This window comes from Salvelinus sp. IW2-2015, linkage group LG22 (assembly GCF_002910315.2).
Source record: "Salvelinus sp. IW2-2015 linkage group LG22, ASM291031v2, whole genome shotgun sequence".
In the NCBI taxonomy this organism is placed as follows: Eukaryota; Metazoa; Chordata; class Actinopteri; order Salmoniformes; family Salmonidae; genus Salvelinus; species Salvelinus sp. IW2-2015.
Genome location: NC_036862.1, coordinates 28,776,353 through 28,789,173, shown reverse-complemented (window position 1 = coordinate 28,789,173; position 12,821 = coordinate 28,776,353). Strand labels below are relative to the sequence as shown.

Genomic DNA, 12,821 nt, shown 5'->3' with positions numbered 1-12,821 from the left:
CGGTATGCGAATTGGAGTGGGTCTAGGGTGTCCGGAGGATGCAGTTGATGTGAGGCCATGACCAGCCTTCAAAGCACTTCATGGCTACCGACGTGAGTGCCATGGTCTGTAATCAATTAGGATGGTTACCTTCGCTTCCTTGGGCACAGGGACTATGGTGGTCTGCTTGAAACATGTAGGTATTACAGACTCGGTCAGGGAGAGGTTGAAAGATGTCATTGAAGACACTTGACAGTTGGTCCGTGCATGCTTTGAGTACACGTCCTAGTAATCCGTCTGGCCCAGCAAGCTTTGTGAATGTTGACCTGTTAAAATGTTTTGTTCACAGGCTACTGGGAGCGTTATCACACAGTCCATTATCAGAACAGCTGGTGCGCTCATGCATGCTTCAGTGTTGCTTGCCTTGAATCGAGCATAAAAGGCATTTAGCTCGTCTGGTAGGCTCGTGTCACTGGGCAGCTCACGTCTGGGTTTCCCTTTGTATTCCGTAATAAGTTTCAACCCTGCCACATCGACGAGCGTCAGAGTCGGTGTAGAGGATCAATCTTAATCATGTATTGACGCTTTGGCTGTTTGATGGTTCGTCTGAGGGCGTAGCTGGATTTCTTATAAGCGTCAGATTAGTCCCCGCTCCTTGAAAGTGGCAGCTCAGCCTTTAGTTTCGATTCGGATGTTGTCTGTAACCATGGCTTCCTGGTTGGATATGTACGTACAGTCACTGTGGAGACGACGTCGTCGATGCACTTATTGATGAAGCCAATGACTGAGGTGGTGTTCCAGTCATATGAATCCCAAAACATATTCCAGTCTGTGCTCGCAAACAGTCCTGTAGTGTAGCTTCCGCGTCATCTGACCAGCTCTGTATTGAGCGAGCCACTTGTACTTCCTGCTTTAGTTTTTTCTTTGAATTCAGGAAATCAGGAGGATATGATTGTGGTCAGATTTGACAAATGGAGGGTGGGGGAGAACTTTTAATGTATCTCTTGTGTGTGGAGTAAATGTGGTCTAAGGAGGAGGAGAGGAGGAGAACACATCAGTGCCAGTACGCTGCCTGGGCTGAACACCAACCCAACTGTTAAAAGCCCTGATGCTGCACGGACACGCTGACCATTACTTGAATCACAACGATCACCAGCCTGGACCTTTCACATTCTGTCCACAGCACATTTTAAAATCTTCATTTCTTTGTTTAAACTTCCCATGTGACTACAATAATAGCTCTTTGGCATTTTAAAATAAAGTAACACTATGAAAGGTGATTTGATGTAGTTTCAAAGACTTCTTTCGAACACTAAATGTGGTTTCTTTGTTGCTATTTTAGGTATGTTGGTGTAATACAGTGATCTAGTGACAGACTGCAGTATCTGTGATCTGATTTTAAAGTGCTGGAAATTTTATTTTTAAACATCAATTACAATGACTCAAACTGACAGAGGGAAAAACAGAAGAAAAAAATATTTTGGCAATAGGATGAAATAACACATACAGGAAGTCAGCACTACAGATATGAGAGGCGGAGAGGGCACATCGATAAGGACTAATTTTAGCAGCAATTTCATAACAACACCTTTTCAGTTATATAAAAGCATAATAACTGATAGGGTCACTGGTGTTTGAAAATAAACCAATAGAGTGACAGAGAGTATGAACTGTGTGTTCCCTAATCACCAATCAGAAGAGGTGTGGACTTGAGTCGCATGACTTGGACTCAAGTCTGTCTCGAGTCACAAATTCGATGACTTGAGACTCGATTTGATAGAAAAAAAATAACTTGAGATTTGACTTGGACTTGGAGCCTCAAGACTCGGGACCTGACTTTGACTTGAGACTGTGGACTTGAAATTATCTAGCCACGTTTTGTCACTCATTTTGTGGCACAGAGTCTCCATGGATTACTCTCCACACAGTCAGAGACCGTAGCTGCAGCATGCATTTGCAAAACCAAAAAAACCTGCAACAGATTGGCTAGTGAAATGCATGTTCAGCCCTCTGATTAGACCAGAAGGTTGGGTGAGCTAGCGCAATGGTTCTCAAATTGGGGAGAAGGTTTTGGGGGGTTGCGAGTGTGAAACTGAATGGGAAAATACATATTTGTCATACATATTTTAATAGGTTACATATAGCCTACCATTTCTATTTATATACACTACATGACCAGAAGTATGTGGACACCTGCTCCTTGAACATCTCATTCCAAAATCATGATCATCAATATGTAGTTGGTCCCCCCTTTGCAGCTATAAAAGCCTCCACTCTTCTGGGAAGGCTTTCCACTAGATGTTGGAACATTGCTGCGGTGACTTGCTTTCATTCAGCCACAAGAGCATTACTGAGGTCGGGCACTGATGTTGGGCGATTAGGCCTGGCTCGCTGTCGGCGTTCCAATTCATCCCAAAGGTGTTCGATGGAGTTTAGGTCAGGGCTCTGTGCAGGACAGTCAAGTTCTTCCACACCGATCTCGACAAACCATTTCTGTATGGACCTTGCTTTATGCACGGGGGCATTGTCATGCTGAAACAGGAAAGGGCCTTCCCCAAACTATTGGCAAAAAGTTGGAAGCACAGAATCGTCTAGAATGTCATTGTATGCTGTGGAGTTAAGATTTCCCTTCGCTGGAACTAAGGGGCCTAGCCCAAACCATGAAAAACAGCCCCAGACCATTATTCCTCCTCCACCAAACTTTACAGTTGGCACTATGCATTGGGGCTGGTAGTGTTGTCCTAGCATCCGCCAAACCCAGATTCGTCCGTCGGACTGCCAGATGGTGACAGGCTGTATGCCCTCCCACCTATCTGTTTCATGTCTCAGGTAGGTCGCAAAAGCCAGCATGGATAGAATCCAAGAATTTACAAATATTTGCCATATTGTAATAATTCTCATCCAAAATCATGATCATTAATATGTAGTTGGTCCCCCTTTGCTGCTATAAAAGCCTCCACTCTTCTGGGAAGGCTTTCCACTAGATGTTGGAACATTGCTGCGGTGACTTCCATATTTCAGATAGGCCTAGTTTGGGTGGCTAGTGGCTTTATGTCTAAGGATAGCTGTAACATCTCCCTGCCTTCAATATTATGGGATGAATATTGAACATATTCTGGTGAATTAAATACAGTATTTGTGAGGAAGAAAAGGGCTACCCAATTGGCAACGAGTATTCTGGAGACGGGCAGACCTTGAAAGTGATAGTGTTTGGTGTAGACTGACCATGCTTTCCTGCACCTGCCACTGCATACAGGTAGGTAGGCCGTATGATTCTGCTTGCTCTGGCCTCCAGAGAAGTGACATGATATGCCTTCTTGATATTGGCTGCTAAGATGAATGACTTTCAGCTCAAAATGCAGGTGTAAAACATAGTTTATAGTTTTGAAAACGCAGTGCCGTTTATGGAGGTAGTGGCAGGCTACGTTTGCGCAGCTATTGCGGGCGCATGTACGTGCGTGCACGGGGGTCACAAGCTTTTAACCACTGCTTTTTGGGGGTCAAGGGTCAAACATTTTGAGAGCCATTGAGCTAGCAAACAGATTTCTGATTTGCTATACAGCTATAGGATCGGGTGCAGTGCAAACATCACATTTTATGGAGAGGATTGCCATAAATAAATATGCAGCTCCAAAAAATGTTTGGTGATATTCACTGTTTACTTTGCAAGCTCACCAGCAATGGGGCATCAAGCAACAATTACTAGCATAGGCCTACTGGTCTTTTGGTGTGTCAAACATTTCTTGAAATTTATAATTTTCTTATGAAGCTTGCATTTGGAATTTGTGGTTAAAATTAATTTTTACATAATCGAAATATGTTTTAGACAAAATAATAAAAAGAGCTATCTGGTAGTCTCAATAAATAGACAAAGATGTGTAGTTGAACAACTCATTGCATGTATAGCTTTTTCTTTACTTGACAAAACGATTTGCTCTTAGAATGTATGATTGGACTTGACTCGAGACTCAATCCATTATTATTTTATTTTACCAGGCAAGTCAGTTAAGAACAAATTCTTATTTTCAATGACGGCCGAGGAGCAGTGGGTTAACTGCCTTGTTCAGCGACAGAACATAGATTTTTACCAGCTCGGGGATCTTGCAACCTTTTTTGATATTGCAACCTTTCGGTTACAGCGCTCTAACCACTAGGCTACCTGCCGCCCCATTCTACTTGGGACTCAACTTGAGACTCGGACCTTGTGACTTGAGACTTGCTTGTGACTAAAATAATAGTGACTTGATCCCACCTCTGTCAATCAGAGAACAATCACCAGATTGCTTCTACAACACCATCTGATTTGTCTCTGTCATCCTGCCCTGACATTGCTCTGTTTTGATCAGTGAGATGGAAGGCAAGGCATCATGGAGAGAAATTGCAAAGCAGGGTGGAGGAATGAGGGCTCACGTCACACAGGAGATCCACGCAGGAATACAGTGTTGACATTGACGGGTTTAAAGCAAAGGGCAGAGTGACGTGACAGGCATCTGAGATGTAGAAAGACAGACAGAGGAATAGAAGACACACAAAGCCCCAGAAGAACCCTGGGTGAATGCATTATAGTGTTACCAGGTCCTGCTTCCCAAGTCAGTTTAGGCTTTCATGCATTAAACATCTCCCCAGTGACTGGTGAACCCAGGACCTGTGTGCATACTCTGCCTGCGTTTGATTGCTGCTTTGCTCTCGCTGCAGACTCACCAGCGGTTGTGCGAACACAGATTCCAGCTCAGTGTTTTATCTTTAAGAGGGTAACAAGCGTTTATCTTGTTACTTGAAGAGCGACAGGATGCTTTGGGTAAATTGTGTTTAGGCTCTGATAGCGTGAGCGCTCATCTGTCGTGTTTAGAGGCAGGGTGACAGTGGCAGAGAAGTAAACCTGCTTTCCCCCTCTCTCTCTCTCTCTCTCTCTCTCTCTCTCTCTATCTTTCTCTGTCTCTCACTACAGCAGCTGTGTCAGGCTTCTGTAGTGTTTCCACCTGTATACTTTCACATTATGTTTTTTGAGGACAGTCCAAGTCTTTGTTTGAGTTACACAAACAGCTATTGTAAGGTTTAATTATCTTAATTAAAGGCACTTCTAAAATGTAGTCGTTGTCAGCCCTCAGTGCAGTTTGGGAAGGTGAGGGCTAGCCGTGAGGAGCCAGGTGGCCAGGCCAGGATGGGGCTTGTATCAATACTAATTACTGCTCCAATAACACGGCCGTCGGCCAACAGAGTTAAACTGGCCTCTGGAGGACCATAATAATGAGGCCTTAGATTAGCCACTAGTCATTACTCTGCCTGAGAAGACAAAAAACTTGATCAACAAGATAACTGGGTTTGGAGCACTTCATTTTCTCGATTATCTTACATCATTTGAAGGTAATCAAAGCTCTTTAAAAGGGGACTCAAACAAGCACATTTCCTGCCTGAAAATATCCATGAGACGTGCATGTTTTTTGCAAATGGTTTCAAGCTAGATCTGTGAACAAGCTACAGTATACCACAGTACTGTCCATTCCTCAGAGAATGATGAGGGCAGTGAGAAACTGCTAATTCTGCAGTAACCCTTTGGTTTACAATACAAATTATGCTATTTGGGGGCACTGATCCATATATTCTGAGGTCATACAGAAGCTTTCTATTTTCCACAGAAAATTCAATTCTGAGGAGTCATCAAAACAAAGCATAGGTCTGACAGAGGGGAGAAAAGAGAGAGAGAGCTGAGTCTTCAATAATATCTGCACTGGGAGGATCTGCACAATCAGTGCAGAAGATAGATATCTTCTCTAGTGGAATAAGTTGCTCCAATGTCTCTGTCATTTCTGTAGTCCAGCATTGGGAGCCTACTGGAACTTCCCCTCCCCTCCCCTGCTCCTCTCTCCCCCTCCCTGCTTCTTCTTCCCAGAGCCAACTCTCAGCAGCAGCGTCATGGTTACTAGGCTCTCATTCATGAGTTAGTCACAGGCTAATGCCTCAATCACACTGAGAGCATCATTGCGCAAAATGGTACGCAGCATAATCTTGATATGTGTGCAACAAAAGTTCAACATTCCGCTTCTGCTACCATTTCTGTCAAGCCGTCTACGCATACAGTTTGATGCATACGTTTGATAATTCCAACGTATGCACCACACAGAACGCACTGCAATTGCCTCTGCAACGCAATGCTATCAGGCAAGCAAAGTGTTCCATTGGAAATGAATGTATTTCTGGTGTGCCAAAATGTACGGACACTGTGTGATCGAGCCATAAGACAAGTGGCTCACAGTGCAGTGCTTCATCCCTATCTTTGCTCACTTATGACACTTTGAGGTCGGTCAGGGAAAATTACTAAAAATGTCTCCAAAGCCTGTGAATGCCAGCAAGCTTGGCTTCAGGCCCAGATTCCTTTTTCCCCTCCTCGTGGCTGATAGCCGGTCTTGAGCGTATACAGTCTAGTACTTGTATCATCTCTCACGGATCACCTTCTCCTGAGCAATTGACACCGCCTCAGCTAGACGTCCTGCCCACACTGGAGACTATTAGTCTAATGAAATGACAACGGACCAAAAAACTAAACACCACACAGCCACAGCCAGGAATAACTGCTGCTTGCTCGAATCTCGTCCTCTCGCGCCCCTGTGCTAAGGGTACGTGTATTTATAAAAGTGATGCCCCAGACTCCCCAACACTGTTGAGTGATGCTGGACGGACTGAGCACCAGGCCAAGCCAACAACACCCAGTCCACTGGACCAGAGCAGTCCTGTAGGACATGAATGTGATAGGAGAGGAGGATGGGGGTTAAGGAGAGGACAGGAGCTCCAACACCATGTCCCGCATTTATCAGGTGGCTCGTCAGCCTCTTATTGTGATTTACGGCCCAGAGCCCACATTCACAGGAGTGAGAGAGTGAGGGATGGATGGACAAGAGGAGGTAGAAAGCAGGAGAGGAAGAGAGGAGGGGGTGCTGAGCGCATGCAGAAAGAGCCAAAGGTTACACAGACCTYATTAGAATTCTTGCGGCACCTCGCACTGTCCCTGCACCAGTCCTTTGAGGAGGCCGCTCCTTCTCACTACCACATACCATATCAGAACATCCATGGTGTCACTCAATAAGCCTTGAGCCCGTTATGCTGAACATATGTCTCTTTCCCTGTGTTAATGGGCTGTGACTGAGGGAAACTTCTCACCCTGGGTGATGGATGCTCACACTTGGCTCCATAGATAGATGTATACGCAAAGGAAAAGCCGTCTGGAGATGTTTAAGTCAACAAGTTGTTAACTTATTTCACCTTAATGATAGCAAGGGTTCTAATTATGATTCTTCAGGAGACACCACTACTGGTTCAAATTATAGAACAAATAATACATGAATATTGTCATATGAAAGGGTTCTATTAACCTAACATATGGAATTGTTTTAAGACGGTCATACCATGGATCATTTAACTATTTGAATTCGAATTTTTGGATTTAAAATGTTTTATTTTAAAAACATTTATATTGGCCTTTACTACTGTAGCCCATAGAAACACATTGAATAACACATTCATAAATGGCAAAAAAAGGCCAGACAAAAATAAATAATGAGGAATAAGGTTTTGAAGTGTCTGTCATATATCTAGGTGATATAAGAAAGCTCAGGAAATATTTTAGTTTTTTGGACACATATTTAACCTCTTTTTTTTTTTGGCACAAAACTACCTCCATACTTCCATTCATTTGTATAGGTTACCTTCAGACGAGTCTGTGACACTTGTGGGGGTCGTGGAGCAAAACAGAGAGCACCATCATGTTTGTGAGAGTTTACAGACGTTTTTGTGAGAAGACTGATTTTTGCGATGTCTACTGGTCTGACAAACAGGACTGTAGCTCTGCAACTTTCCACCACAGATGAAAAAGGACGACATAGGCAGATGCGGGGGATTGAGAGGCAGCCCATATAAACCCCCAGATATCTCTAGCTTAAACTGACGGATTTGATGGGGATAATTGTATTATGTTAATTAGATTGATGCACGGGCTATAATGTCATGAATACATTTCTGAAGTAAATAATAATAATATGGTCATGAGGCAGATGGTTTTAGCCAAGGTAACTTAAGGTGAACACATACTGAGAAAGGACTGATGCACCAGTCTGATCCTAAGAGAGATAAGGTTCAACTAACTTGACCTGCATGTTAACAAGCTGGCCACAAGGAACAGTATCATGAGATCTCCTCTAGAATGTCTTTATCAGAGTTAAAGAGCAACTGCCCCTAAAATCCAACTTCACGTTTGGAAAACAGCCTACTGTATGTGGCATTGATATGAGTACGAAACATTTGTTTTACTATCAAAATGTATTACAAAGTGCAAATGGGATAATTTGGGTCATAAATTCAGTCTCATCCAAAATTACACAATGGATATGTTCAAATTACAATAGCTCCAAATTTCAATAACTTAAAAACCTCCAACTATAATTTCTAGAAATGAACATACAGATATTGAAAGCATTTAATGAGAGCTTAAAAGACGTGCAACATGAAAATACTGTCTCATTTACATTGTGTCATTTATTGACAAGACCGACCCAGAGATAGGATATCCAAAGTCAAGCCAATTTTGCTACTGTTTCACACCAGCCAGCTGAAGCCAATTGGCGAAATAATTTGGCTAACTCTTCCCACCGGCAAACACACAGGAGTCACCCACATCAAACCACACCACGAAACCAACTCACTTTTGAATTCAGTCATGGCCTCTAGCATTTCTTAACAAACCAAATCTAAAACGGGGCCAAATCAGGAAGTTCAGCCGCCCTTTAACAATGGAGCTCCAGTCCGTACGAGCTGCAGCATCTTAATCCCCATAATTCCCTTCAAGATAAAGGACATCACTGCTTTTACAAGGAGCTCTGTCTCTAAAACCTCAATGTCATCCCACATTGTTCTCCAGTCGGTGACACTGGACAGATTAGAGCATGCCCAATTATTACTCTCCTCCCACTTCCACCTCCACCTCGGTAACGGCCAATTAACCTGGACAAGAAATGCTCTCCCATTCTGCCTAGCTGAGTGGCTTTACAGGGCCGCAGTAGCCTTCTTTTCAAATCATACAGACACAGTTTCCATAGCACTTAATACAAAGAATTGTTCACGCTTGGCTAAGCTCCTGACACAGATGCATTGCTGCAATACAGGCGGGGATGGGCTGCTTTTTATCACAGCCATGCCTACCACCTTACCCAGAGACCTGGCTTTCACAAAATAAATTGACACAATTAATTATTCACACACACAGTAATCTCATCTCAATGTCTCATTAGATTTGGGCTAGCGTTCTGGGCTGAATCGAACCTCAGTCCACAACATGAGAGAGACTGGGTTGGTTTCAGTGGTTGACTGAGGTGATGCACAGAGGCTGGCTGATAATGATGGCTTTCCAAAAGGAGTTACAGCATAACTCTAATGCAGTTTACAAGGWCAAAGGGCCATCCATCAAAATCACTTACGGTGCTACAACTTTCACCCCGTGCAACAATCAAACAGCCGTCCAGGCTGCACCGTTTCATCAACAGTTCATGTCATATTGAAGTGATACCTATACCAATGGACTGGTTACACACACACATAAACACACACAAACTTAATCAAAAGGTTAAAAAGGTGAGCATAGAATAAAATATTTGCTATATACTACTGTTCTGCACCATCCTTCTCCTATAGCATTTGCCTGTTAGCCCTACCTTTACACTGCTCAATGGGAAATGTTAGAAAAAATAATGATCACATACTGAACACTTTTAAACCACCTCTGCATTCCCTGCTGAGGACATTCCCGGGAACATTGCGTAGGAAAAACATGCCCGTTGGACATGGCCACAGACCCCATTGTCAAGAAAGTTTTACAGGGACAACTAAAGATATTTTGTGCAGAGTGCACTCAACCAGGATAGCCTATAAGAGCAGACAATAGCACATCACAGCCCTGAAACCAGCTTCTCTAATCCCCGGCTCAGAGAGTGCTCCAACGGAATCAATGCAAATGATTTGCTCTAAATTCTTCACTAGTCTCCGATATTCCAGCGAAAAGCTACTGCAAACAGATAATGGCCTCTCTCTCTCGCTCTCTCTCTCTGTCTCTCTCTATCCCTCTCTCACCACCTTCTTTCATTGAATGTGTGCAATCGGAAACACAACACAACGATGTGCTGTCACCCTCTGTAGTAAACCCCCACACTGTTGGCTGCTGCACTCGTAAAACTCCTGCATTCCACAATAGGAGAATTAAAGCATCCTCTCGCATCAGGCAACTAGGCAGTAGCCTCAGCAGCATCTCACATTGGTCTGACAGGGCTGGAAACCCATTGTTTTTTGATTACCTAGCCCTCAGAATGAGGGCAAACAAATGCACTGCAGTGACATTAGTGATATAGAACACAAGCAGGCTGTGATGGGAAAGAGGTCGTAGGCAGTGCAGGCTGGAGGTATCTGAGGTATCTCTCTCTTAGGGAGCATAGCAACCATACTATATGGTTTTAATTCACGTTCACACTTTGATCTGACACGCGGCTAAATGGATGATGGCGAGGTGATGAATTACGGAAGGTAATGACAGCATGGCATCGCATTCAAAGGCAGATCGAACGGCTCAGCTGCAGCCCAAGGGTACCCTATAACCACAGCGTTAGGCTATACTTTCTCTCCCTCCTTCTCTCTCTGCTCCGGTCGTGTCTCCCTACTTTTTCTCAGTCTAGCATGAGTCTTACCTTTAGGTGGCCACAGGAGCAGCTGGCAGGCTCCCGTCGAGGCATTTCACGGCTGCTACTCTCCCATGGACTCCCCTCTCCTTCCCTTGCTTTGTTCAGCAGCCCTTCTGCCTCCCAGCTCTTCTCTTTTCCTTTTCACCGCTCTAGTCCTATGTGCTTGAGTGTGTGTTTCCTCCCCCCGACCACCCCCTCACCCTCTTGCTCTTCTCTTACTTCCTCACCCTCTTGCCCTTCTCTTACTTCCACGCAGAGCTCTTGTCTCTTAGGATTTATCCTTTACGTGTGTGTGTCTGTGCCACATGGCACGTTTCACTCTGCAGGCAAAGAGGAATGAGCTGGGAAGAGAAAAACACTGTGAGAGGCAGAGAATAGGGAGGTACCTAGTCAGTTGTGTAACTGAATGTATTCAACTGAAATGTGTCTTGCGCATTTAACCCAACTCCTCTGAATCAGAGAGGTGTGGGGGGCTGCCTTAATCAAAATCCACGGCGCCCAGGGAACAGTTGGTTAACTGCCTTGCTCAGGGGCAGAATGACAGATTTTTACCATGTCAGCTCGAGGATTGGATCTGATTACTGGCCCAATGCTCTAGCCACTTGCCGCTCAGTGAGTATAGGGAGAGAGAGAGAGAGTATAGGGAGAGTGAGGTAGAGAGAGAGAGTGAGGTAGAGAGAGAGAGAGTGAGGTAGAGAGAGAGAGAGTGAGGTAGAGAGAGAGAGCGTGAGGTAGAGAGAGAGAGAGTGGTAGAGAGAGAGTGGTAGAGAGTAGAAGAGAGAGGGTAGGAGGAGAGAGGGTAGAGAGAGAGAGGGTATGAGAGAGAGAGAGGTAGTAAGAGAGAGAGAGAGAGAGACGAGAGAGAGAGAGAGAGAGAGAGAGAGAGAGAGAGAGAGGAGAGAGAAGAGAGAGAGGAAGAGAGAGAGAGAGAGAGAGAGAGAGAGAGAGAGAGAGAGAGAGAGAGAGAGAAGAGAGAGAGAGAGAAGGAAGAGGAGAGTAAGGGGGAGCGGAGAGAGAGAGAGAAGAAATTAGCCAGCAATATTCAATAAAAAAACAGCCCAATAAACTCTACAACATAAACCAATCGTACAGATGGGCTAAAAACAGTGCAGAAAGATTATTTGAAACAGTGAACGCAAATGAAATGATGAACTCTATACAGCTCTTCAATAACTCACAATACCAAGACAATAAAGAATGTGTCAATTCGGCTACTCAAAACATCAATTGCATATTCCAAAAATATGTTTTTGGAATATTCCAGCGTCAAAAGCAAATWTCAGAAAACCAAAGAAATGCACCCTCAGAAACAAAAATCAAAATGTTTCTGAAAAATGGTTTGATAACAAATGTAAAACAATTAGAAAACACCTAAGACAAATATCAAATGAAAAGTATAAGCAGCAAAATAACCCAGAGCTACGCTATGAATACTTTGAAACTCTGAAACTGTAWAAACAAACACTGAAACGCAAGAAATTTAATTATGCCAACAAGACACTTAATGAAATTGAAAACACAATTGACCAAAATCCGTTCTGTGACATGTGGAACAATTTAAGCATGACAAAGCCACAACAATTAACCATACAAGATGAAGGAATTTGGAAAACTTATTTTGACAATCTATACAAAAACATCCAACAGACAGACTTACAACAGAACCAATTAGAAAAAAAATGGAACATCCTTGAATCAGTCATTAAAAACAACTAAAATCCATTAGATTATCCAATAACCCAACAAGAACTAAATGAAAAGCTCAAATCCATAAAATCAAAGAAGGATTGTGGTCTAGATAACATCAGAAATGAAATGCTGAGTAACAGCACACCTGAGTTGCAAAATGCTGTGCTTAAATTGTTCAACAGCTCCCCAGGGGTGCGTGCTCAGTCCCCTGCTGTACTCCCTGTTGACCCACGACTGCATGGCCAGGCACGACTCCAACACCATCATTAAGTTTGCAGATGACACAACAGTGGTAGGCCTGATCACCGATAACGACGAGACAGCCTATAGGGAGGAGGTCAGAGACCTGGCCGGGTGGTGCCAGAATAACAACCTATCCCTCAACGTAACCAAGACTAAGGAGATGATTGTGGACTACAGGAAAAGGAGGACCGAGCA

At 43.8% G+C, this 12,821-nt stretch overlaps 1 protein-coding gene across 1 annotated transcript in view; it reads right to left on the bottom strand.

Annotated features, from left to right (window-relative positions):
* LOC111982709 (G protein-activated inward rectifier potassium channel 4) overlaps positions 1-11,054 on the bottom strand; it is a 39,645-nt gene extending 28,591 nt beyond the window's left edge. Inside the window, exon 1 of the mRNA XM_024014317.2 lies at positions 10,701-11,054. The gene's annotated coding sequence lies outside the window, so the exon portion shown is untranslated. The remainder of the gene's footprint in view (positions 1-10,700) is intronic.
* Between the last annotated feature and the right edge of the window lie 1,767 nt (positions 11,055-12,821).